Below are 22,847 nucleotides of genomic sequence, written 5' to 3'. Positions count from 1 at the left end.
ATGTTTATTGCAGCACTAATTACAATGGCTGAAATATGAAAGTTACCCAAATGTCCCAAAACAGAGGAATGCATCAAAAAGTTATGATATACTACTCAACAATCAAAAAGGATAAACTCATGCCATTTGTGGCAATGAAGGTGGAGCTAGAAGGGATTATGCTAAGCAAAATAAGTCAGAAGGAAAAAAATCAGTATCATTTGGCTTCACTTATATGTGGAATACAGAGATATCAAACAAAGGGTCAGAAAAAAGACAAAATTTACAAGCTGACCATAAATCTAAGGGATTCAGCAGAGGAGAGGGAGAGAGGGTCAAAACAGAGAAAGTAAAAGCACAAGGGACTGTGACGATGGATCACAGTGGTGGGAAACTATGGGGACTACGCCTGAGAGGATAAAACAAATACTGTATAAAAATTAATGGTGTAAGAAAATAAACAAATATTTAATATATATATTTTTTTTAAGTGCAAGGAGTCAGTCTAAGGCAGACCACCAGCCTCTGCAGATTCTTGCATTGGGGAGGTCGCCCTGGCCAGGTAGTAGGTTTGTTAGGCATTAAAGTCCTTCTGGCCCCAGTCTTATGTCCAGATTCCTGTGATTCTGCCCTGCTGGAAGGCCAGGTGCAGCTGCCACCTATGGGGCCCTGGGAACTCTTCCCCTGACAGTCAACCCCTAGGTCAATATTGAAGGTCAAAAAGTTGATTTGGGTCCAGGATCACCAGGCCTTTAACTTAAGAGTCAGGAGCCAGAGGGCATCTCTTTGGCCCAGGAAGGGGATGAAGAGACAGAACACCAAGTTCTGGCTCCCAGGTATGGAGAGGGGAGAAGGGGCCATTCTATAGACTCCAAAGGCTGGGTGGTCTCACCCTGGGCACCTTGGGTATGAAGTGTGGACACCTGCCCTGGAGCATGGGGATGGGGAGACACTTTCCCTTTTAGGGAGAAGGGAGACAGCAGTCATGGCCCCTTCTCCTGGCTGATCTCCTTGTGCCCACCTCAGACTCCAGGCTCCTCCTAACTCCTGTTCTCTGTGCTCTACAATATGGAGTCCAAGGCCTGGGCCACTCCTCCTGGTGCCTGAGACGGTGTCCAGGGTGTGAGGGCTATGAGGGCTGTGAGCTGAGATGGACTTAGACTGGGCTGTGAGGTCCCAGCACAGGGAGGGGCTCTGGAATCTCGGGGTCAAGGCCCAGGGCTGCCCCCAGCAGGCGGCACAGGCCTGTGCTCCCCCTCTCTGGGCCTCTTGATTCTCCCTGTCACCCCAGCATAAAGGCACTTTGCTCTGGAAAAGGGGAGCCCTAAATTACCCCTTTTATCTTCTTTTCCCTTTCTTCCCTGTGTGTTTGAATTATACCATATGTCTCTGCATGGAGAAGGCCTATACACTTAAGTACAGTTTCCCAACTGATCACAGAGCTACCTCTGTGTGGTCATAGCCCAACTGACAACAGAGACTCTCCCAGGCCCAGCTAGAGCTCCTGTACCTCTCCCCACACAGACCACCCCTCCCACCCAGGTGCCCACTAAGCTGATCCTTCCCTGCCCCACCCTCTGGGTCCTCCCCTATTCCTTCCTGTTGGCCTCCCTTCCCTAAAGCCCCTATTTCCTTCTCTCCTCACTCCTCCAGGAGCCTCCCCTCTTCTTAGCCCATGACCCTGGGGGTCTCTCCTCCTTACCCTCTTCCAGCCCAGCCTAGGGATGGAGGGATTAGTGTTGATTCCCTGGAGAAGGAGGCTTTATCCCTGGAGTCAGCAGCTGGAACAAGTGACAGGGACTCTGGGGTCAAGGTCTCATCCCAGGAGACTGAGGGCACCTGTTATGTTTGTGGGTCCCAACCTGGTCTTTAGATCTAGCGGTTATGGCCTGGAGATCGGCTCCTGCCTGAACCAAAGTCTGTGGTGATTGGTGGAGAGGGACCATCATGTCAGCGTGTATTCGGAAACAGGTCAGACACAGAACCTGAAGCTGTATGGGGCTCTCCATTGTGGGCACAGCCCTGTCCTGGGAGATCCTGAGAACCTGGGAGATCACAGGATTCTCGACTCTGTCCTCAGCCCCGTGGCCACACGGGGGCGCTGCGGCGCTGTCCTAGTCTGGCAGCCAGGGGAGAGGCTGGGTGGTGTGTGTGACTCAAGCTGAGAGGGTGAGCTGGGGCTGAGCATCACTGGGGGGGGGGGTAATGATGCCCCCGTGAGCAACCCTGGCACCAGGCTGGGGTGGGGGGAGTGGGGGAGAGGAGAGGAGGCTCTGGAGCTGCCTGGGTCTGAGGTGCCATCTTCTCTCCCCACAGCCTCTCCCAGTCCCTTAATGACCACACCCTGGAGACTGCAAGCAGATGATTTTCCCTTCCACTCCCCGTGCCTTTCCTGAGGGCAATTTTAATGTTTTTATTTTTAAATAATTTAATTTATGTAAAAATTGGCACAAGATTCCTGTATATCCCACACCCCTATTCTGTTAACATGGACATCTCTGTCTTATCTGTACAGCCAATGAAGCAATAGTCACATTATGAATAATCCCCATACTTGACTTGGATGTCATTAGTGTTTCTTTTGATTTCTCCAGGCTCCCATCCTGATGTCACATTATGTCCCAGTCGTGTCTCCTGAGGCTCCTCTGGCTGAAGCTTCACTTTCCAAGGCTTCAGTTTCCCAAAATTATCCTAGGTTCAAAGTTTTTTCATAATAAGATATTTAGAGAGAGATCCCATTCACATAAATTTTATTACAGTGCATTGCTGTGATTTTGACTGTTTTAAAGTTATTGTTCTTAATCACACGGTGCCTAATTTAAATAGGAAATGTATCATATGTATGTCTGTGCAGGGAAATCTTCATGTATAGAGGGCTCCACACTATTGGTTCTGGTATCCACTGGGGGTCTTGGAATACATCCCATGTGGATAAAGGGGGCTGCTGTACTAGATTTGGATTTAGGCCATATAATAGGTGTATATTGCATGTCCTTGTTGCTTTAATTGGCACTTGCATTTATATATGTCTTTCCTCATATTACGTTGAGTTTCTGTTCATATGCCTAGCTGCTGTCAATATAGCGTCCTTGGAAACTGTTCAGAGTTTGCTCAATTTAAAAAGTTACTTATTGAAGTTTAAGGGTCCCATGCATATTCTAAAGCACATATTATATTAGAGTCATATTTTGCAAATATTTTCTCCTTGTCTGTGACCCAAGCTCTTTTACAGACGTAACACTCACATTAATGCATACATAGACTTTTCTGGGAAGAGAAATGAGAAGTTGCTGACTGCAGTGGGTTCAGAGAAGAGGAGACTTGGTTGACTGAGGATGATGTGACTTATGTATTTATGCATGTGTTTTTTTTTTAAAAGATTGATTTATTTATGCATACAAGAACTGGGGTACAGGCCAGAGGTGTGGTGGGTGAGAGGATTCACCAGAGACAGAGTGGGGGACAGAACAGGCAGATGGGCAGAAATACACAGCTGAGGGGAGCAGCGGGCATAACCGGAGAGGTCTGCTGCGCCATGTGGGTAGCTCCCTGGTTGGGGATCGAACTCGTACTGCAGTGGCTGTGAACAGCTTCATAGGTTGTGTCTCAACCCCTTGCGCCAATAGGGAGACCCTGTATTTGTTTATGTTCTTGAGTATTTATGAATCCTCTGTGTGTGTGAATAACACATATTAGTAATCATCAAAATCATTTATTATCAAAAATAAATTACACAACAATCCCTGACAGTATGAAACACTTGGCAGATCCCCCTCAGTCACGTGTTCTCAGGCTCTGACCCTCAGCTCTAGGGTTGGGTGGATGGACACACCTTCCCACTAAAAAGAGCTAAAAATGTGAGATACATGTGAGATACAAAACTATCTTCTTAAAAGCATTAGAACTGACAATATAGTAATAAACAGCCACAACCAGAAGAGAAGAGCAAGACCCTGCGTGGGCCCCACAGAGAGCAGCCTCCTGAGGAGGGAGGAAGGGCTGTGAGGGCCCTGCCCAGAGCAGACAGGAAGCCCAGCCCTTCAGCCCTGTGCTGAGCCTGACCACCACAGGGGAAGACCTGCTTTATTCGCCTATGATGTGTGTGTGTGTGCGTATACACACATATTTATATAGTACAGTCCTTAGGATATAATCTGTGTTCACTATAAACAATACAAAATGTTACAAACAAAGCACTTTCAGACCAGGAGGGAGTAAAAAACACTGTCATGTGTTGTTAACAATGGGAAACAGAAAAGTATTGAAATGAGGCCTCAAGTGTGGAGATGACTCATCATTGTCAGCCTCCCACAGGCAGGTCCAGCACCTGAGCCCAGAGGAGAAGGGCTGCACAGGAGGGGGCAGGAAGGAGGGAGCAGGACGTGGGCATAGACCACCCTTTCCAGTGTGAAGAGCTGTGGGGCCCTGGACAGGGAGGCTCAGGAAAGCAGCGAGCATCCTCTAAGCCTGAGAGAAAGAATCTGGACACAAAGTAAACCCAGTTTCTGATGACATAGAGCACATGTAAGTCACTTGTGCTACAATACGAAGTGCTATGTCCCAAGGAAACCAATTGGTATCAAGTGAATTAGAATTTTTTATTGGGGGGGGGAAGGGGGAGGGCACTACCATCTTTACTAGAAGAGATGAATGACAAACTATCAGTATTTAAGCTGTCCCTTTACGAGAATCAACTGACAGTTGATAAATGATAGCAATTAACTGCCTTGATAAAGTACAAGCTCCAAGTGAAGACCAAATAGTGAAAAGTTGTGTCCCATCACTGTAAACTTGACAACTTCCAGCAGCCACTTACTTTACTTTGGGGATCTTTGGAACATAAAACATGTATGATTTTCAAAATTTGATTCTTGAATTATTAACATAAAGATCATATAACCTGGCAAAACAATGCATCACTTTTTAAAATCATGTATTGGTTCAAGATTTATAATCAATGGAGGCCTATGGAATTAATGTAACAAGATAGAAAACATTCAGTGATACTGTTCTACCACTCACTTTGCAAATAACATTTGAGAAACCACCACTTGTATAGTTTCAATTTACTGTAGAAGTGGAACAAATTGAATATTCACAATTATCTGAAAGGTAGTTAAAAGGCTATTTTCAACTATTTCAGAGAGGCTGTGTAGCTTTTCATTGACCAACCAAAGCAAAGAGTAAATGCAGGAGAAAATATGACAATCTGACATTCCTCTAGTGAGACACAGAAGAAAAATAATTACACAAATAAAGCTAAAAGATCCACACATGACTGTAAAGATCCACACATGACTCTGATTATTTTCATTAAATATCGGGCTGGACGCCCACTGCTCCCCTCAGCAGTGTACTTCTGTCCTTCTGCCTGCTCTGCTCCCCGCTCTGGCTCTGGTGAATTCTCTCACCCTCCCGCGCTTCTGACTGTACCCAGTGCTTGTATAAATAAATAAATAAATAAATCTTAAAAAAAAAAAAAAGAATACATTAAAAAAAATAATAAATAAATATCGGGCTGGAGACTAGGACAACAAAGGGCAGCGCGCAGATATTCTGAGTGAACCTGCGCGCCCTGCGCGGCTACTACAACCAGAGCGCGGCCGGTGAGCGGGGCGGGCCCCGGGCGCTCACGACCCCACCCCCGCGGGCGGGCGGGAACCCAGACCCCGGCCCGAGAGTCCCCCAGACAGGGGGACCCGCCGGACCCTCGACCCGAGCCCCGGGACGTTCCCCGCGGGGTTCCCGCGTCAGTTTCGGTTTATTCCCGGCGGGGGCGGGCGGGGTGACCGCGGGGTGACGCGGGGTGACGGGGCGGGGACAGGCTCTCACACCCTCCAGGGGATGTCTGGCTGCGACGTGGGGCCCGACGGGCGCCTCCTCCGCGGGTACCGTCAGGTCGCCTACGACGGCGCCGATTACCTGGCCCTGAACCGGGACCTGCGCTCCTGGACCGCGGCGGACACGGCCGCGCAGATCTCCAGGCGCAAGTGGGAGGCGGCCAGGGAGGCGGAGGAACTACCTGGAGGGCAGGTGCGTGCAGTGGCTGCGCAGGTACCTGGAGAACTGGAAGGAGACGCTGCAGCGCTCAGGTAAGAGGGGCCACGAGGTCTCCCACCCCCCTCAGGCCGGCACCGCGGGGAGGGTGGAGTCAGGGTCACAGCAGCGCCCCCTCTCTGGTCAGGGGAGGAGGAGCCCCCTGGGTTTCCTTACTCCCCAGAGGACCCCACTTTTCCTCAGAACAGTTAAGGAATCCAGTCTCTCCTGAACCTGAGCCTGAACTCGTCCTTCACCGGATTCTTTTGACCCACCAGCCCTCTTGGGAACCATCAGTTTTCCCCTCAGGGTCTTGTGATTGGTCAGAGGACATTTTTCAGATCTGACTCCCCCCTAGATACCTGGGAACTAAGGTATCTCTCCTCCTTAGAGAACTGTGTCCTCCTACACAAAGTTGTCTCCCTAATTCTAGAACTTTCTAAGGAATAAATATAATGCCTGACTCCCCAGGCCAGGCTGCTTTCTAGATTTTGTGCTTCCTCTTTCCAAACCCATTGCCCTGTCCATTCTGAGGATGGTTACATGAGGGTTTTTCTGGCACATGAGAGAAAAACTCAAAGTGTGGAATTCTCACCCTTCTCCTCAGATCCCCCAAAGATACACATGACCCACCATCACTTCTCAGACCAGAAGGTCACCCTGAGGTGCTGGGCCCTGGGCTTCTACCCTACAGAGATCACCTGACCTGGCAGCTAGATGGGGAGAACCTGACCCAGGACACAGCTGGTGGAGACCAGGCCTGCGGGGGACAGAAACTTCCAGGAGTGGGTGGCTGTGGAGGTGCCTTCTGGAGAGAAGCAGAGATACACGTGCCATGTGCAGCATGAGGGGCTGCTGGAACCCAGAGGCCTGTCTTGGGGTAAGGAGGGAACGTGGGCACAGAGCTTCTCAGGGGCATCAGGAGCCCTTCTGGAGACCTTCAGAGCATCACATGGAGGCCTGGAGCTCAGGGTCTCCCCTTCCCTTCCCTTCCAGTGCCCCCTCCTCAGGCCACCATCCAAACTTACTCCACCAACCCCACAGTGGGCATCATTGCTGGCCTGGTTCTCCTTGGCTGTGCTCACTGGAGCTGCGGTGGCTGCAGCTGTGAGGTGGAGGAAGAAGCTCTCAGGTAGGGAAGGGAGTGGGGAGATCTTGTCCACTGGGGGCTTTCGGGCCACAGGGAGAACTTGCCAACCCTAGTAATAGGTAAGTACCATACACAAACTTGTGTTGCCTGGTCTGGAACTGATTGCTAACTCTCTTTTGTAAAGCATTTTTGAAAATGAATTGCGTAGTTCACCTTGATAATTCTCATGCTGGGGCCTTGATTCCAGCAAATGGAAGAGGGGAAGGTCCCTGCTGAGGGCAGACCCAGGAGGTAGTTGATCCAGTCCCCTCTCTTCTGCTTTCTTCATACTTCCTGTTCTTGCCCTAAGTCACCACTCACAGTTCTGGAAACATCCCTGTAGTCTAGACTTGGAGATACCTTTAGGATGTCATAACCTGACTCCTTCCTGGTCTCACATGATTCTTCTTCCCACAGGAGGATAAGGAGGAAGCTACACTCAGGCTACAGGTAAGTGTGGATCAAGGGTTTGTTCCCTGAATGCTTGGAACCAGTGTAGATGGAGCCCATGTCGGGGGGAGGGTCACCCCCATCAGTCCCTTCTGTGGTCTCATCTCGGCGACTCTGACCAGGTTCTGTTTTGCTCTTGGCAGTGACAGTGCCCAGGGCCCTCATGTGTCTCTCAGCCCCTAAATGTGAGACCCTGGAGTCCTGTAGTAGGAGGGGCTGGGGCAGAGAGGATGGGACCAGGTTGTGGGGAAGCTGTGAGGGGGACATTCTGAGGATGCGGTGGATTACTGAGAATGTTGACACGTATATGTTTCTTTGAATTTTTTTATTATCCTTTTCCTTCGCAGTGTGAGCCAGTTGCCTTGTCGGGGCTGAATGATGCAGGATTTCTTCTCATCCCCACTTTGTAACTTCAAGATCTTCTGGTTTTCTTTGCTCCAGAAGGCAGCAGAATGTGTCTCTGTTCTTATGAGATAACATGAGGAGGTGGGGAGACTGGCCCAGCCCTGCCCACCCGACCCCTCCCCACACTGACCTGTTCTCTCCTTGATGACTTTCCTGCTCCAGTAGAGGCAGCTTAGTTCGCGTCTACCCCTGTCTTTGTGTTTTCCTCAAGAATAGTAACTACTTCCCTTTTAAAATAATAATTGAGTTCTGAAATTACTCTTTGTAAGCTTGCCTGATGGATTTGGGGGCCTAATAAAAATGATTCCCAAAATTTGAGATGAAATGAATGGGAAACCTTCCAGAATCATGTGTTTGTTGTGCTGAGTCTGCGCAGGTGGGGGCGGGAGAGGTTGTGAGGGGCCGAGGGGGACAGGGCCTGTGTCCAGTCTGTGCTCAGTGCATCGTGGGCTTTGACATGGCCACTCCTCAGGGGTCGTATCTCTTCTCCTTTGTCCTTGTCCTTCGGAGCACCTGTCCCAGCAGGGCCTGTGATCACAGGGGCTCAGACCCCACCTGGCCTTGTGCTGTCATATCTGGGCAGGGAGTGCTTGTGTGGCCAGGTCAGCCCAGGCTCAGCTCAGGGTCTAGCTTTTCTATGGATTCCTATTTGCTGCTTTGTTTTTTTTTTCTTTATGCCTGTTCTCCTAGATGTTGGAGACCAGGCCTCGTGTCCTCTGGGTCCCTGTCTCTGACAGCAGCTGGAGCATCTGTCATTGTCCCCACAAGGCCCAGGGTGTTCCCTTGCACACAGGAGTCTGGTGAGATGAATTTCCAGACTCATCTGATTTTTGGCCTCATTTAGGACTTTTTTCCAGATTGTTCTTTCCATCTTTTCCAACAAAATCCTGGTCTTACTAGAGACAAGGATTTGATAATTTCCTGATGGATTTAGATAAGTTCCTGATAGATTTCTATTTTTCTCTACAGCCACTCCCTGTAGCCCTGCCCTTCAATGTAGTAACCCCAGTGCTGGTGCTAATCAAGACCCATGGGTTGATGGAGTCAGTTACCTTCAGAGTTGGCTGAAAAATAGGACCCATAAGCCTAGGAACCTGGGCCTCCCCGGTGGCCCAGGGGTTAAGTCTCAGTGCTATCACCTCTACACCAGAGTTCTATCCCCAGCCAGGGAGCTAACCCACATATGGCGCAGAAGACCTCTCCTGTTTCGCCCGCCACTCCCCTTAGCAGTGTATTTCAGTCAGTCCACATGTTCTGCTCCCCACTCTGTGTCTGGTGAATCCTCTTGCCAAGCCCACACATGTGCTTCTGACCTACACCCCAGTTCTTCTACACAAAAATATATAAATCTAAAAATAAACCCTAGGAACCCCTTTCAAAAGAAATAAACCTGTGTAATGTGCCACATTAGTAAAGGCACAGTCTCTAGAACAGGGAGGTGCTCTACACTCATGACACAACTGGTAACTGTTGCACAAGATGTGTGACTGACTGTTTATGCTTCTAGGAAACCTCAGTGATCTAAAAACATGCACAACTTGTGGACTGTTCCTAGTGGGGAGGGGAGATTGGGGACTGTGTGACAGAAGATCAGACAGTAAATCATGCATGTCTGGTTAGAAGTGGGTAAGGGGTGTGGGAAGGCTACAGGATGTTTTTTTTTTCCCAGCGTGGTCAGTGTGGGTCTCAATGAAGTGACCTTTGAGAAAACGTCTGATGGACATGTTGCCCATAGGGATGTGATGTGCAGGGAAGTTCAGTCCAGGCAGGACAACCTCCTTGCAGATGCCTGAGCAGGAATGTGTCTGTGTGACTGACATGAGCAAGGAAGCCAAGGGCTGGAGCAGAGGCCAATTGAGATGGGGTCTCTGTGCACCTGGGTCATTCAGGCCTGAGGATGTTGGGAGGGTTTGACTCTCTGAGTAAGATGTGGGGCGACAAGACCTGAACAGATACACACCTGTGGGACTTCTCTCTGGTAGCCTCAGTCTGGCTGCTGTGCAGCATGGAAGGGTGAGAGGTGGGAAGAGAAATGGAGGAAACCAGTGCAGGTCCCTGGACAGAGAGGTTGGTGGCTCATTGGGGGTGAGCAGGGAAATAATAGGCAGTGACAGGACTGTACATATGCAGACATGGACTTTACATTGTTTCCTAAGCTGGGCTGTGAGAAAGGGGTCAAGGATGACACTCAGTGTCTCAGACTGTGCAGGCAGAGAGGTGGAGCCTCAGTGACATGGGGAAGACCCCAAAAGACCCATATGTGGGCATCCTAGTCATTCAATTTAGGAAAGTTGGATCAGATCTATTAGAATTGAAAGTGATGTTGGCAATTGGACAGACAAGTCCGGGGCACGGGTGAAATGTCTGAGGTAAGAAATAGATCTGGGAGTTGATGTGATATAAATCATATGCAAAGTCTTGAGCATGTAAGGGGCACCTAGAAAGTGATGACTATGCAAGAGAAAGGAGCAGAATTGAACTCCAGATTCCACAGTGATGAGCAATCTGAGCAGATGCCCCCCAGAGCCAACTGCACAGTCTGACCCCACATGGAGAAGACATGGAGCCCAGGGAGCCCCCACTTCAGTGAGCACAGGAGTCACCTGGACACTCATGAAGACTCAGAAGGTCTAGAACAGAGCCTGAGTGTCTGTTTTTTGGCCCCTCCCCTCACCCTATGATGGAGAATTTGGGGCTGATGCTCAGGAAGAGGCACTTTCATCCCTGGAAGCAGGAACAGATAACAGGGACTCTGGAGTCCAAGTTCCCATCCAAAGAGATTGAGGGAACTGTATAATTTGGGGACCCAGAACTGGGAGAGCAACTGCTATGACCTAGACACCTGGCTCTTCCCTGAGGCCTGTACCCATAGTTACCCACCAGGTGGTCAATTTGAGGACCCATAACCTGACAGTGGACCTGTCCTGCCCCTGGGGGCCCAGGGAGCCTGGGGAGGGCCTGGCTGAGCAGGAGAAAGGGCGGCTCTGGGCTCCTGTGCTCAGCCCTGTGGCCACACGGGGGCGCTGCCGCGCTGCTCCGGATTCTGGTGGCGCCGCCAGGACGGGGCGGGGGCTGAGGTGGGCAGAGTTGGGGGTGCTGGAGGGCGGCGTCCTGGGGGTGAGATGCTCTGTGAGGAGTCAGAGAAGCAGGGCTCAGAGGAGAGGAGACTCCGGAGCCCGCCCTGGTTGTGAGGTTTCCAGCTTTTCTCCCCAGAACCCCTCTCTCCAGTCCCTTGAAAGCAATACCTGGAAAACTGGGAAGTTCATCATTTTTCTTCTACAACCTATAACTTTTTTGAGGGCTATTTTTTAAAATGTTATTTTAATTTAAAATTTAATTTCAAACAACATTTAAAAAAATACTGTTAGATTTACAGAAAAGTGGCAAAGGTAGTAGAGTTCCTATACAACCCACTTCGTTTCCAAATTATTAACATCCCATGTGACCACAGTGCATTTGAGCAGCTAAGGAAGCAATACTGATGCACTTTCACTAAACTCTGCGCTGTATTTGGATCATTAATTTTCCTAATGCTCTTTTCATGCTCCCACATCCCACCCAGGACACCACATGAAGTTTCAATCGCAATTCCTTAGTTCCTCTGACAGACAGTTTCTCAAACTTTCCTCTGCTGATGACATCTGTGAGCAGAGCTGCTCAGCACAATGGCCTCCATTTGAGGCTGTTCTCCATCAGCACATCAAGTGTACAAATATCCACTTTTATTTTCCTTTCTTTAGTTATTGTTGTCAGGAGGAAATCACTATGGCAGCTCACACTTAGTGCAGGTTCTGCTATAAACATTTAATCCATGCAGGATTTTTTGGTTTGGTTTTCTTTGTTGCTTTGCAAATACAAGTTTTTGGATTAGTGGGGTAAATAGCAGGGACAGTGCTCACAAACTGTATGGTTATTCTGTGTCTGGCTTTAAAAGAAACTGTCAGATCCTCCCCCTCCCTAGTGACTGGGTCATCCTATCCTGCCAGCAGTATGAGGGGTCCTGTTGCTGCAGACAGCACTTGGAGTTGCCCATTTTAAAGCTATTTCTTTGACGAGGCTCAGCAATGCTGTTAGGAAAAGATTTTTTTCTCATGTAACCTGAGGGTAAAAAAGCACCAAGATTTTAGACGACATGAACAGTCCTTAATTTGTTACCAAAACTAGTAAGAGCAGTTTAAGGATACTTGAGTGCTTATTACAGATGAAAAATAGTTTGGTTTTTCATAAGCATGCTACTGATACTAAACTTAAATATTTCTATAGCAAGTCATTTGAGCACATAACATTTTTTTCAGATACTGTGACAGGGTGGTCCTCAGTAAAGGGGAAGTTCCAGGTTCCCTGCCCCACCCAAGGGATGGTGGAGCTGAGCAGGGAGAGAAGAAGCTGTAGAGGAGACTGAGGAAGGAAGGAGTAAGATGGAGTCAGAAGGAGACCTGGAGGAGGCACATGGAGCAGAGAGACACGTGAAGAAACTGCTCTTGCCTTTTGGTCGTGGACTGGGTGACACAGATGTGGGTAAAACTCGTGGGGAGGTGACAGTGGTGGTTATTGTCTTGATTTTGATTTTGCTCTTTTCCTTCCAGACTTGTCTGGTTGTTTCTGATCCTTTTCTGTGGGTCCCCACTGGAAGATGCTTTAGACTTGGAGCAGGCTTTGAGGCCTCGCTTTAAGCCAATCCTGCTTGTGTGGACTTTTACCCATGAGGGGATGGGTAATGTTTGGTGCTTGATTTAGAAACTATATTCTTTGCCTTTCCTGTATTGTTTACTATTTGTATTAAAATTCCTTTTCATTAAAGTCTCATATTTTATGTTGATGTAGCAGATGGCAGAACTTATTTAGAGCAGGCAGGTTTGGAGCTTCTAGGGTGCCCCTCTCCCTGCCCTCTCTCAGATCTTCAACACTTTCTGTTGCTTTCCTATTTTTATAGGATTTCTTTTTAAAGCTAGCCATTTTATTTTGACACTCAGTGTTTCCCAATACCTTCACTGAATCCATTTCAGATACATTCCTTAACACAACTCACTTTATTTACTTTTATGACATCCGAGTTTTTAGTTTTTAGATTGTAAGTCTTTTTTAGAGCTGTTATGCTGTCATTCCTTTGTACTGGTGTTACAGGGCAGGGAGAAGGTGCCCTCAGAGCCCCCAAACCTGCCTACTCTAAACAGGCTCTGCCATCCACCACATCAAGACAAAACATAGGAGACCTTTAATGGAAAGGAACTTTAATGCAATTAAAGAAGTATACAGAAAAGACAAAGAATATAGTTTCCAAGTCAAGCACCCACAGTTATCTGTCCCCTCGTGGGTAAAAGTCCACCCAAAGGGGATTGGCCAGAAGCAAGACCCAAAAATCTGCCCCAAGTCTAAAACACCTTTCAGCAGGGACCCACAGAAAAGGATCAGAAAAAGTCACACAAGTCTGGAAGGAAAAGAGCAAAATCAAGGTAAAAGCTGCCATTGTCCCCTCCTCATGGGTCTCTCACCCACATCTGTGTCACCCAGTGGACTGCCACCCAGTCCACGGCCAAAAGGCAAGTGCAGTTTCCTCACGTGTTTCACTGCCCATATGCCTCCTCCAGGTCTCCCTCTGGTTCCATCCTGCTTCCTTCCTTCTCTAGTCTCTGCAGGTTCTTCTCCTCCCTGCTCAACTCCACCTTCCCTTGGGTGGGGCTGGAACTTCCCCTTTTCCTGGGGACCACCCTGTTGCCCTGGATAACTTATACAGAAACACACATTTTAATTAGTTTTATTTTTTTAGTTGACATGACATTAAATTTTAGTTTTCTTTTAATAAGAAGCAAAAAGTAAACCTGAAAGCTCAATGATTTTAGAGAAGGTGATTTTAATTATTTAACAAATTCTCATTGTAAAACTTAGTAAAACCTTAGGTTTATGTGAAATTTGGCCACCATTTAAATAACGATAAAATAACTAATTTATGAGAGAGATACCGATTGTAGCTGTTAGTTTTTCTTAGGACTGGAATTTTAAATTAATTCCAGAGTTGCACATTGTAATAATCCCATAAACCAAATTTCTTTCTTAGGCAAGCACTAGATAGATTGATGAAAACCAAGAAAAATCAGAGAGACTTAATATCATATACATTTCCTACATACCTTTGAGGAACTCAGTACTGCTAAGTAACTTGCGCATGAGGCTAAAGACGTCCTCTTGAAATTTTTGCTAGGACAAGGGGAAAGAAGGAAGTCACTTGGGACTTTTCCTGGAAAAGCATCTTATCAAGAGAAATTTAGGTATAATCATCACAATGTAAACTTATCTTTTTTGATGTAGACTAAGTTAATTGCTCTTTTTTTCTGAATACTGTGCATTTCCTTTTTAAAATAAAGACATTGAAACATAAAGCATTGATACCCAATATTGTAACCTTAAGGCATGCATGTTTCAAATTCAACCATTAAGTTTTGAACTGGTTTCTGATTACCAAAATTTTAGATCACGATCTCAAAATTGAGGACTTTTTATTAGATTTTTTATAGGCACCATTTATAATTAACCCTCCAGAGGCATAAGACAGTGATAGACACAGATTTTTTTATTCTAAATTTATTATTTTTAAAAAAGATTTATTTATGCGTGCAGGAACTAGGGTATAGGCCAGAGGTGTGGGGTCGGGGGGTGGTGGTGAGAGGATTCACCAGAGACAGAGCGGGGAACAGAACAGGCAGACTGACTGAAATGCACTGCTAAAGGGAGCAGCAGGCGAGCCAGGAGAGGTCTGCTGCGCCATGTGGGTTGCTCCCTGGCTGGAAGGGGATTGAACTCGTGCTGCAGTGGCTACAAAAAAAAAAAAAATTCATAGGTTGTGTCTTAACCCCTTGCATCATCAGGGAGGAACTGATTCTCATTTTTAAACTTTGGCCATGTGTGCTAGTTTTTAAGAAGTAGTTATTTTTTTATGGTTTTTAAGATTTATTTATTTATGCATCCAAGAGCTGGGGTAGAGGACAGAGGTGTGGGAGGTGAGAGGATTCACCAGAGAGAGTGGGGAGCAGAACAGGCAGATCTACTAAAACACACTGCTGAGGGGAGCAGAGGCAAGGCAGGAGAGGTCCACTGCACCATGTGGATTGCTCCCTGGCCAGCTGGGGATTGAACTTGTGCTGCAGAGGCTGGCCATAGACAGTGCTGTCTTTAATCCTTGCGCCACCATGGAGCCCCAAGAAGTTGTTATTCTATCTATGAAAACACTGAGACATTCTTATTGATTAAATTAACAAGCGCTGTTTTTTACCAATTCCTTTAGATGAACATATCTCAAATTTGTATTTTTAAGAGTGAGGGAGGCTTGTCACTGTCTTCCTGGCAGCCTTTCTAGGGTCCCCTGAGACCATGCTCTCTATTCCTTCACACTAAAATTTTTTGTACCCATCTTGGAGAAATCCCTGCCCACACCACCCAAGCCTCTTGCCCAGGCCTTGAGAGCTGGCAAAGTGGCAAGGAGGCCTTGAAGGTGGCCCCTCAGATCCACAGCACAGGCATTTGCCCCCTGAGTCCCCTCTGGCAGGTTGTTCAGATATACCCCAGGATCTAGGGTTTGCATCATAATTGTTAGGGGGAAAGGATGTCCTGAGCTAATCCCATACGGGCTTTGTGGACTCCACCCCCACTCCAGACCAAAGCCATCAGGACATTGGGAAAGACAAATCCCGTCACCACCAAAGGGAGGGTGGCTGGGACTTGAGGGTGGAGTTAAGCAGCCAGGTTGGGTATAAAAACGAAACACGTGGGCCTTGGGGTGGCTCGCTATTGCTCGCCTACTGGCTTCATGGCTCCTGGCTCGCGGCCAGCTCTCAGAGTGCCATTTGGGATTCCTGATCGGCGGATCGGGTAGGACTCATTTAAAAACTTTGTCTCCCACTTTTCTCCCTGAGCTGTACATTTCCTCATTTCCCCTTCCCTTGTAAATAAACCTTTTATTAACCTTTCACGTGTGCCTGCAGTAGAGCGTTGATAAGTCCTTTCAAGTGCGTGGGTGAGGACCCACAGTCAGGCACCCCGTTTTGTATCAGGGCTGCCCTATAACATTATGAACTCGTAAGAGCCAGTCACAGCTGAGTTGTGTGACAGACCAGTATACTTTCCCTTGTTGGATTGATTATTGCCCCTGGCATTACAATTATCTTATTTCCTCACTAGCTTAGTTCCTGTTGTGCTCATTCCTAATCACTCCCAAGACCACCCCAGGATCAGAATCTCCATAGACATATCACACACACCAGCTATTCTGCCTGCTTCATCCTGGGCAGACCCCTGTCCCACAGCCTCACTTCTGCCTCCCGGGGCCTGGGACTTGCTCACCTGGGCAGGGCTGAAGGCCGAGATCCCTCACCTCACCCTTAGCCTCTCTCCTGTTCCTGCTCCCCTGTGGTTGATTTTCCTGTCTCCTGTTCTGTGTCCATCATCTTTGTTCCCCCTTTGCCCACCAGTGTCCTTTGCCCACTAGAGGAGGGATGTGGACAGTAACCCCTGAGACCACGAACAGCTGAAGTGAATGTCTGTGTCCCCAACGCCTCCCTCACCTGGGCCTGACATGGGGTCTGAGCTGGATTCCCCTGAGGACTGGGCAGCCCTGGCTCCAGGGCCTTCTGGCCTCCAGGTCTGAGTTGTCTCTTGAGGGCCCCAAGGTCTGTCCTTCTCCAGCCTCTTTCTGAAAGTCCCTGGGGTGAGTCATGGTGTGGGGCTGCTCATCCTCTGTAGGAGGAACCTGGAGAGGACACTCAGCGTGCACATTTTATCTGTGAGTGCTCAGGGATTTTCTTCAGTGTTTTTCATTTCCACTGTCCATTCTTTTAGACACATGTATTTTTAACTAGTAGGAATCCCCTGGTCGATAGACTTAGTTTCTTGTAGGTCTTCTCTCTGCTTGTCATTTCATCTCCATTTGCATTTTTTAGTGGGAGTGAGTCTTTAATAGTCCAGTTCATCTACTGATTTATTCATTTCTGTGATTCAATCTCTAATTTTCAAGAACTCTTATTCTGAGCACATGAAATTTTATAAGATCTCTTTTTTTCCTTTTTTCAGTACTAGGAAATAACCAAATTAACCTATATAAGTGTAGGGAATCTACATCTAAATGAGTGTGAAATCCCTGCAGGAAAGAGGGTGTGTCTCCTGGCTAAGGAGTGAGATGGGGCCTGGGGCCTCCAGGAGAGAGGAGGGGATCACATGGCAAGGACAGGGTGGCTCATATGATGAAGACCGGATGTTCTACAATTATGTTTGCCCAACATATTTATAACTTTCTCAGATAGAAACCTCGCTGTTGGTAATAACACTTTTTTTGGGTAAGACCACTAATTTCATACTAGGAAAATACAGAAATGGAAAATGTTTCTTAAGATGAAACCCTGGTGAACCTCAGATGCAAATAATTCACATGCCAACATGGCCTATCTTGGGGACACCTTTCTGAACACCTTGGGGAGGCCTGTCCTTCAGAGCATAAAAAAGGAGGGGGAGAGCAGATGATGGTGAGGATGAGGCAGGACCAGGAAGTAGATTAGGCTACAGGCCTCCTCAATATGGCTGGATCCTGGGGCAGGACATGGAGAGGGGCTGAGGGAAGAGGGGACAGGCTGGTCTATGGGACCAGAGCACATGTGTCAGGGGTGCGAGTGACAGCTATGGGAAGAGATAAAATCTTTTTCCATGCTTAATTTGTTTTATATATATATTTTATATTTGTTTTTTTTTATTGATAATAGTGGCTGGGACCTGTTAGGCTCCTGTTTCTCTGCTTTCACAATGAACACACTCCTTCCCAGCACATGGCTCAGGTAAGGTTTTCATGTGTCTTTGTCATCTTTACTAAGAATGTCCGTCTCTCATGACAGTGCAAGCTCCACGTCTCCAGGGTCCTCTCTCTGCTCCCCATTGTATCTGCGTGGGATGCAGCTTGGGGAGGCAGGAGCCAGCCAGGGATTGGGATGCTGGGAAGTGAAGAGGAGGCAAAGGCAGAGAACACTTGGGAGATGCTCCCTGGTTCACTGAGAAAAGCATTTCTCAAAGTGTGGTTGTGGAATCCTTGAAGTCACCCAGAGCCTTTCATGGATCCATGAGGTAAAATTATTTTCAAAACATCACTTAAGACACCATTTGTCTTTTCACATTTTGGCATTTGCTGAAGTAAAATTTAGTAAGAGTAGAGCTTATAGTACCACTGCAGAAGTAGTAATTCTTCACCAGCACTTACCTGCAGGAATAAACATTAAAGCCAATTTCACTGGAAAATGTTCTGGAAAAAACATTAAACATTATCTTCATTATTGCGTCAAACTCAAATCCACATTTTAAAATATGTGGTGTGCTGACCTGGAAGGACACAGAGCCACTCTCCAGATTAGAAGGTGGAGCCGCGGGCGCCCTGGGCGGGGCAGGTGGGGCAGGAGGACCTGGACGAGGAGACTCAGAACCAAAGGGACAACGCGCAGTGGCTCAAAGTGCTCCTGAGGGACCTGCGCGGCCGCTACAACCAGAGCGAGGACGGTGAGCTGCGCGGAGCGGTGCCAGGGTCAGGTCACCCCCCATTCCCACCATAAGGCCGGGGTGCCCCGGGACTCAGGTCCACTGACCCCTCGAGGCTGGTTGGTCTGCCAGGCCCCTCCACCAGGAAGGGACGTTCCTGCCTGCCCTTTCATTGTCAGTTTAGGGTTATTCAGGGTGAGAGGCCTGGTGACTGCGGGGTGACCTCAGGACTGACCACAGGGGTGGGTCTCAGGGTCTCACACCCTCCAGAGGATGTTTGGCTGTGAAGTGGGGCCAGACCTGAGTCTCCTCGGCGGGTATGACAAGTTCGCCTACGACGGTGCGGATTCCATCTCCCTGAGCGAGGACCTGCGCGCCTGGACCCCGCGGACTCGGGGGCTCAGATCACCCAGCGAGCGTGGGAGGCGGCGGGCAGGGCCCAGCGCGTCAGGCACAGTGTGCAGAGCAGGTGCTTCCCGCGGCTCCGCAGACTCCTGGAGACGGGGAAGGAGGTGCTGCAGCGCGCAGGTAAGAGGGGCCACGAGGCCTCGGACCTCCCCTCTCCTGGCTCCCACAGGGAACATGGAATAATGGGCAGAACAGCAGCTGCTTTCTGGGCAGAGGGAGAGTCCCCCTGGGTGTCATGTTCTGTGCTAGAGAGAGACTCGCCCAGAAGACACCACTTTTCTGGACGGTTAAGGAATCCAGTCTCTCCTGAGGGAGGGGAGGCCATCCTGAAATAACTCTTCCCTGGAACCTTTTGACCCGGCAGCCATCCTGGGAACCATGAGTTTTTCTTTCAAGGTCTTGTTTTTGGTCTGAGAACATTTCTGGATCTGCCTCCTGACTTTCTGTATCATTCACCCTCCACCTCGGTCAGGAGCAAAAGTCTGTGTTCTCCTTAGAGACCTGCATCCTCCTACCCTGGGCTCTCACCTGATTATCCCAGATTCTCCAGATTAGCTGGATTCTGGGTTTTGTTCTTCCTCCCTTCAAACCAATTCTCATGTCCATTCTGAGTTTGGTCAGTGAGGCTGCTTCAGTGTTTAGGAAGGAAAAACCCCAAATGTGAATTTTTTGACCTGTTTCCTCAGATCCTCCAATGACACACATGACCCTCCACCCCACCTCTGACCGTGATGTCACCCTGAGGTGCTGGGCCCTGGGCTTCTACCCTGTGGACATCACCCTGACCTGGCAGCAAGATGGGGAGAACCTGACCCAGGACACGGAGCTGGTGGAGACCAGGCCTAGGGGGGACAGAACCTTCCAGAAGTGGGCGGCTGTGGAGGTGCCTTTTAGAGAAGAGCAGAGATACACATGCCATGTGCAGCATGAGGGGCTGCTGGAGCCCCGAGTCCTGATGTGGGGTGAGGAGGGGGATGTGGGCACTGAGCTTCTGTTCAGAGGAATTAGGAACCCTTCTGAGACCTTCAGAGGGTCAGGATGCGGCCTGGGGCTCAGGGTCTCCCCTTCCCTTCCCTTCCAGTGCCCCCTCTTCAGTCCTCCATGCCCACCATGGACATCACTGCTGGCCTGGTTCTCCTTGGAGCTGTGCTCACTGGAGCTGCAGTGGCTGCAGCTGTGATGTGGAGGAAGAAGCGCTCAGGTAGGGAAGGGAGTGGGGTATCTTGTCCACTGAGGGCTTTCATGTTCCAGGGAGAACTTACCATTCTTAGTTAATGGGAAGTACCATCCACACATGTGTGTTGCTCAGGGGGCATTTGGTCCAGTCCCCCCTCATCTCCTTTCTTCTTTTTTTCCAGTCCTGACCTGAGTCTCTAGTCCCAATTCTGGAAACTTCCCTGTTCTGCAGGATTAGAAGATTCCTTTATGACTACTGATGTGTCTCCTTCCTGGTCTCGCATGATTTTCTTTCCACAGGGAGACAAAGAGGAAGTTATATTTTTGCTCCAGGTAAGTGTGGATCAGTGGTTGGATCCCTGAGCCCCTGGGGACAGTGTAGATGGAGCCCATGGGGGAGTCTCACACATCAGTCCCTCTTGTGGTCTCATCTCTGACCAAGTTTTGTTGTGTTCTCCCCTGGGCAGCTGCAGTGCCCAGGGCTCTGAAGCTATCTCAGCCCTTAAAGGTGAGACCTGGAGGACTGCAGCGGGGGGTGGGTTTTGTGACAGAGAGGCTGGCACTAGGTGATGGGGATGCTTTCAGGAGGACATCTTGAGAATGCAGTGGACCATTGATAATGTTAACACTCAGGTAATTCACCTGAATTTCTTCATCATTATTTTCTTTCATGGTGAGAGACAGCCTTGTGTGGGCCTGTGTGTTACAGGATATCTTTTTGCCCACATTTTGTGGCTTTATGAGCCCCTGGTTTAAACCTTCACACCTGTGAGAACGGCCCATATCCAAAAGTCCAGAAAGGACAAGTCTGGCAAGGATGTGGAAAAAGGGGACAGTCCTGCATTGTTTTTGGATAAAGACTGAGCCAACCCTTATGGAAACAGTATTGAGGTTTCTTAAAAGAGTGAATGTGGTTCTGCCATTGGACTCAGCAATTCTACTCTGAGGATCTCCTCACAGAGGATAAATACTCTCCTGTGAAGGGACCTGCACTCCCGTCACCACTGTAGCACTATTTACAGTAGCCAAGCTATGGGAACCACCTGAATGCCCCAGACAGGTGCCAAATCAAGAAGAAGCTGGGATTACATGTATGCATATATGTGCATGTACAGGTGATATATGTCCCTTTATAATGAAATAGCATCCACGGTCAGAAAACATAACTCATGCCACTGCGGCAACATGGATGGAAGACGGAAAAGTCAGAGGGAAAAAGAGAAATACTTATATATGGATGTGGAGAAAGCAGACGAAGAGCCAGGTTAAGTCAAACTTCAAAATTAACCCTTGAGGCCCGCCAGGCTGCGCCTATTGCTGACGAGGGCTGCAGACCAGCCCAGGCTTCCTGGTCCAGCAGCACTGGATGGTGGACAGACCCTCTAGTTTGGCATCAGACTCATTTGATGACAAAGCCTGACTCCTGCTGACTGAGTGCCCCACTGTGTCTTGTTGCACCTGCACCACCATTGGGTCCCCAGCCTCTGCTGTTTGCTGGGTCTGCGATGGATCTGGTACTTGATGCTGCAGGTTATGACTTTTTTACACCACTTATATATCCCCACATGGCCAGAAGGTGATATCTTCTGACAAACTGTTATTCTCCTGATAGTAACAAACCTTGATGCTTTTATCTTTTATTTTCTATTTGCAGCACTGAGATATTATTTATCTATAATTCCCTAATGAAACGGCCACAATTTTTTTGTTTTGTTTTTTGTTTTTAATTTTGGTGTAGAAGAACTGGGGTGTAGGCCAGAGGTATATGTCTGGGGGTTGGGGGAGGCAGTGAGAGGATTCACCAGAGACAAAGTAGGGAGCAGAAGAGGCAGATATATTGAAATACACTGCTGAGGGGACTAGCAGGGGAGACAGGAGTGTTTATTTGCATACAATACTATAGTATGTAACACTGACTCCAGACCCCTGTGGCTTACCCAGCTCTTTCCTCCTGACCCCTGAGTGGTGGGATGTGAGAGTTTGTTGGTGCAGCTGCCCCAGTGGGAGCAGGAGTCTGAAAGGGCTGGCAGCAGTAATGGTGATTTCCTGCCCTGGCACCTGCATGTGCAGGTGGGAGCTGGTGGGCACAGTTCTAGAGGTGGTGGCAGAAGGGGCTTTCCTACCAGGGGGCAGGCAGCCTCCAAAGGACCCCTCCCCTAGAGCAAGCCAGGTTTAAGCAAAGGAGCCCCCTAGGGCTTAGGCTTCCAGTCCCCTGCCCCCAGAGGAGCTGCTTCTGGGCACACCAAAGCTGCCCTGCAGTGGGTGCCACAGGACAGCTTCTCTGAGGCCCTCCTCACTGGGCTAGGGATGATAGCTGGGGGTGGGGGCAATCAGCTGTGTTTGAATGGACCCCCAGTCACTCAGGAAGGCTCCAGGAGGTGCTGCTTGAGGACAGGGCCCAGACCATCCTGACAGCTGTGCCCACTGCAGGCAGCAGCAGGAGTGGCAGTGGGTGACAGTAGGTGGGCACTTTACTACCAGCCACCGTCAGTGTCATGGACAAAGGCGGCAGCCAACCTGGCAGCAGAGGCTCTCTGTCCCCTCCACCCCCACTGCTCCAGGACATGCAGCCCACTAGGGCTACAGCAGCAAGGTCACCTTTGAGACCTGTCATTGCTGCTGACTGTCCGGCACCACCTCCCAGTGCCGTTGTCTGGCATTCAGGCTGTGGCTGTGCCTGCTGGGGTGTCTCTTCAGAGGTAAGCACCCCCTGGGAGTACCTTCCGCTGCCACTGTGAGTTGTATCCTGGCCCAGTGCTTG

General features: G+C 48.9%; 1 pseudogene across 1 annotated transcript in view; it reads left to right on the top strand.

The window, feature by feature from the left end:
* The window catches only part of LOC311188281 (HLA class I histocompatibility antigen, alpha chain G-like), a 678,711-nt pseudogene extending 658,432 nt beyond the window's left edge, over positions 1-20,279 (top strand). Inside the window, exons 3-5 of the transcript in view lie at positions 5,596-6,071; positions 19,597-19,872; positions 20,269-20,279. The product of the transcript in view is annotated as an HLA class I histocompatibility antigen, alpha chain G-like (transcript). The remainder of the gene's footprint in view (positions 1-5,595; positions 6,072-19,596; positions 19,873-20,268) is intronic.
* The last annotated feature ends 2,568 nt before the right edge of the window (positions 20,280-22,847 follow it).

Source organism: Talpa europaea (assembly GCF_964194135.1).
Source record: "Talpa europaea genome assembly, chromosome: 2".
NCBI lineage: Eukaryota > Metazoa > Chordata > Mammalia > Eulipotyphla > Talpidae > Talpa > Talpa europaea.
This window is presented reverse-complemented; position numbering and strand designations above follow the sequence as displayed.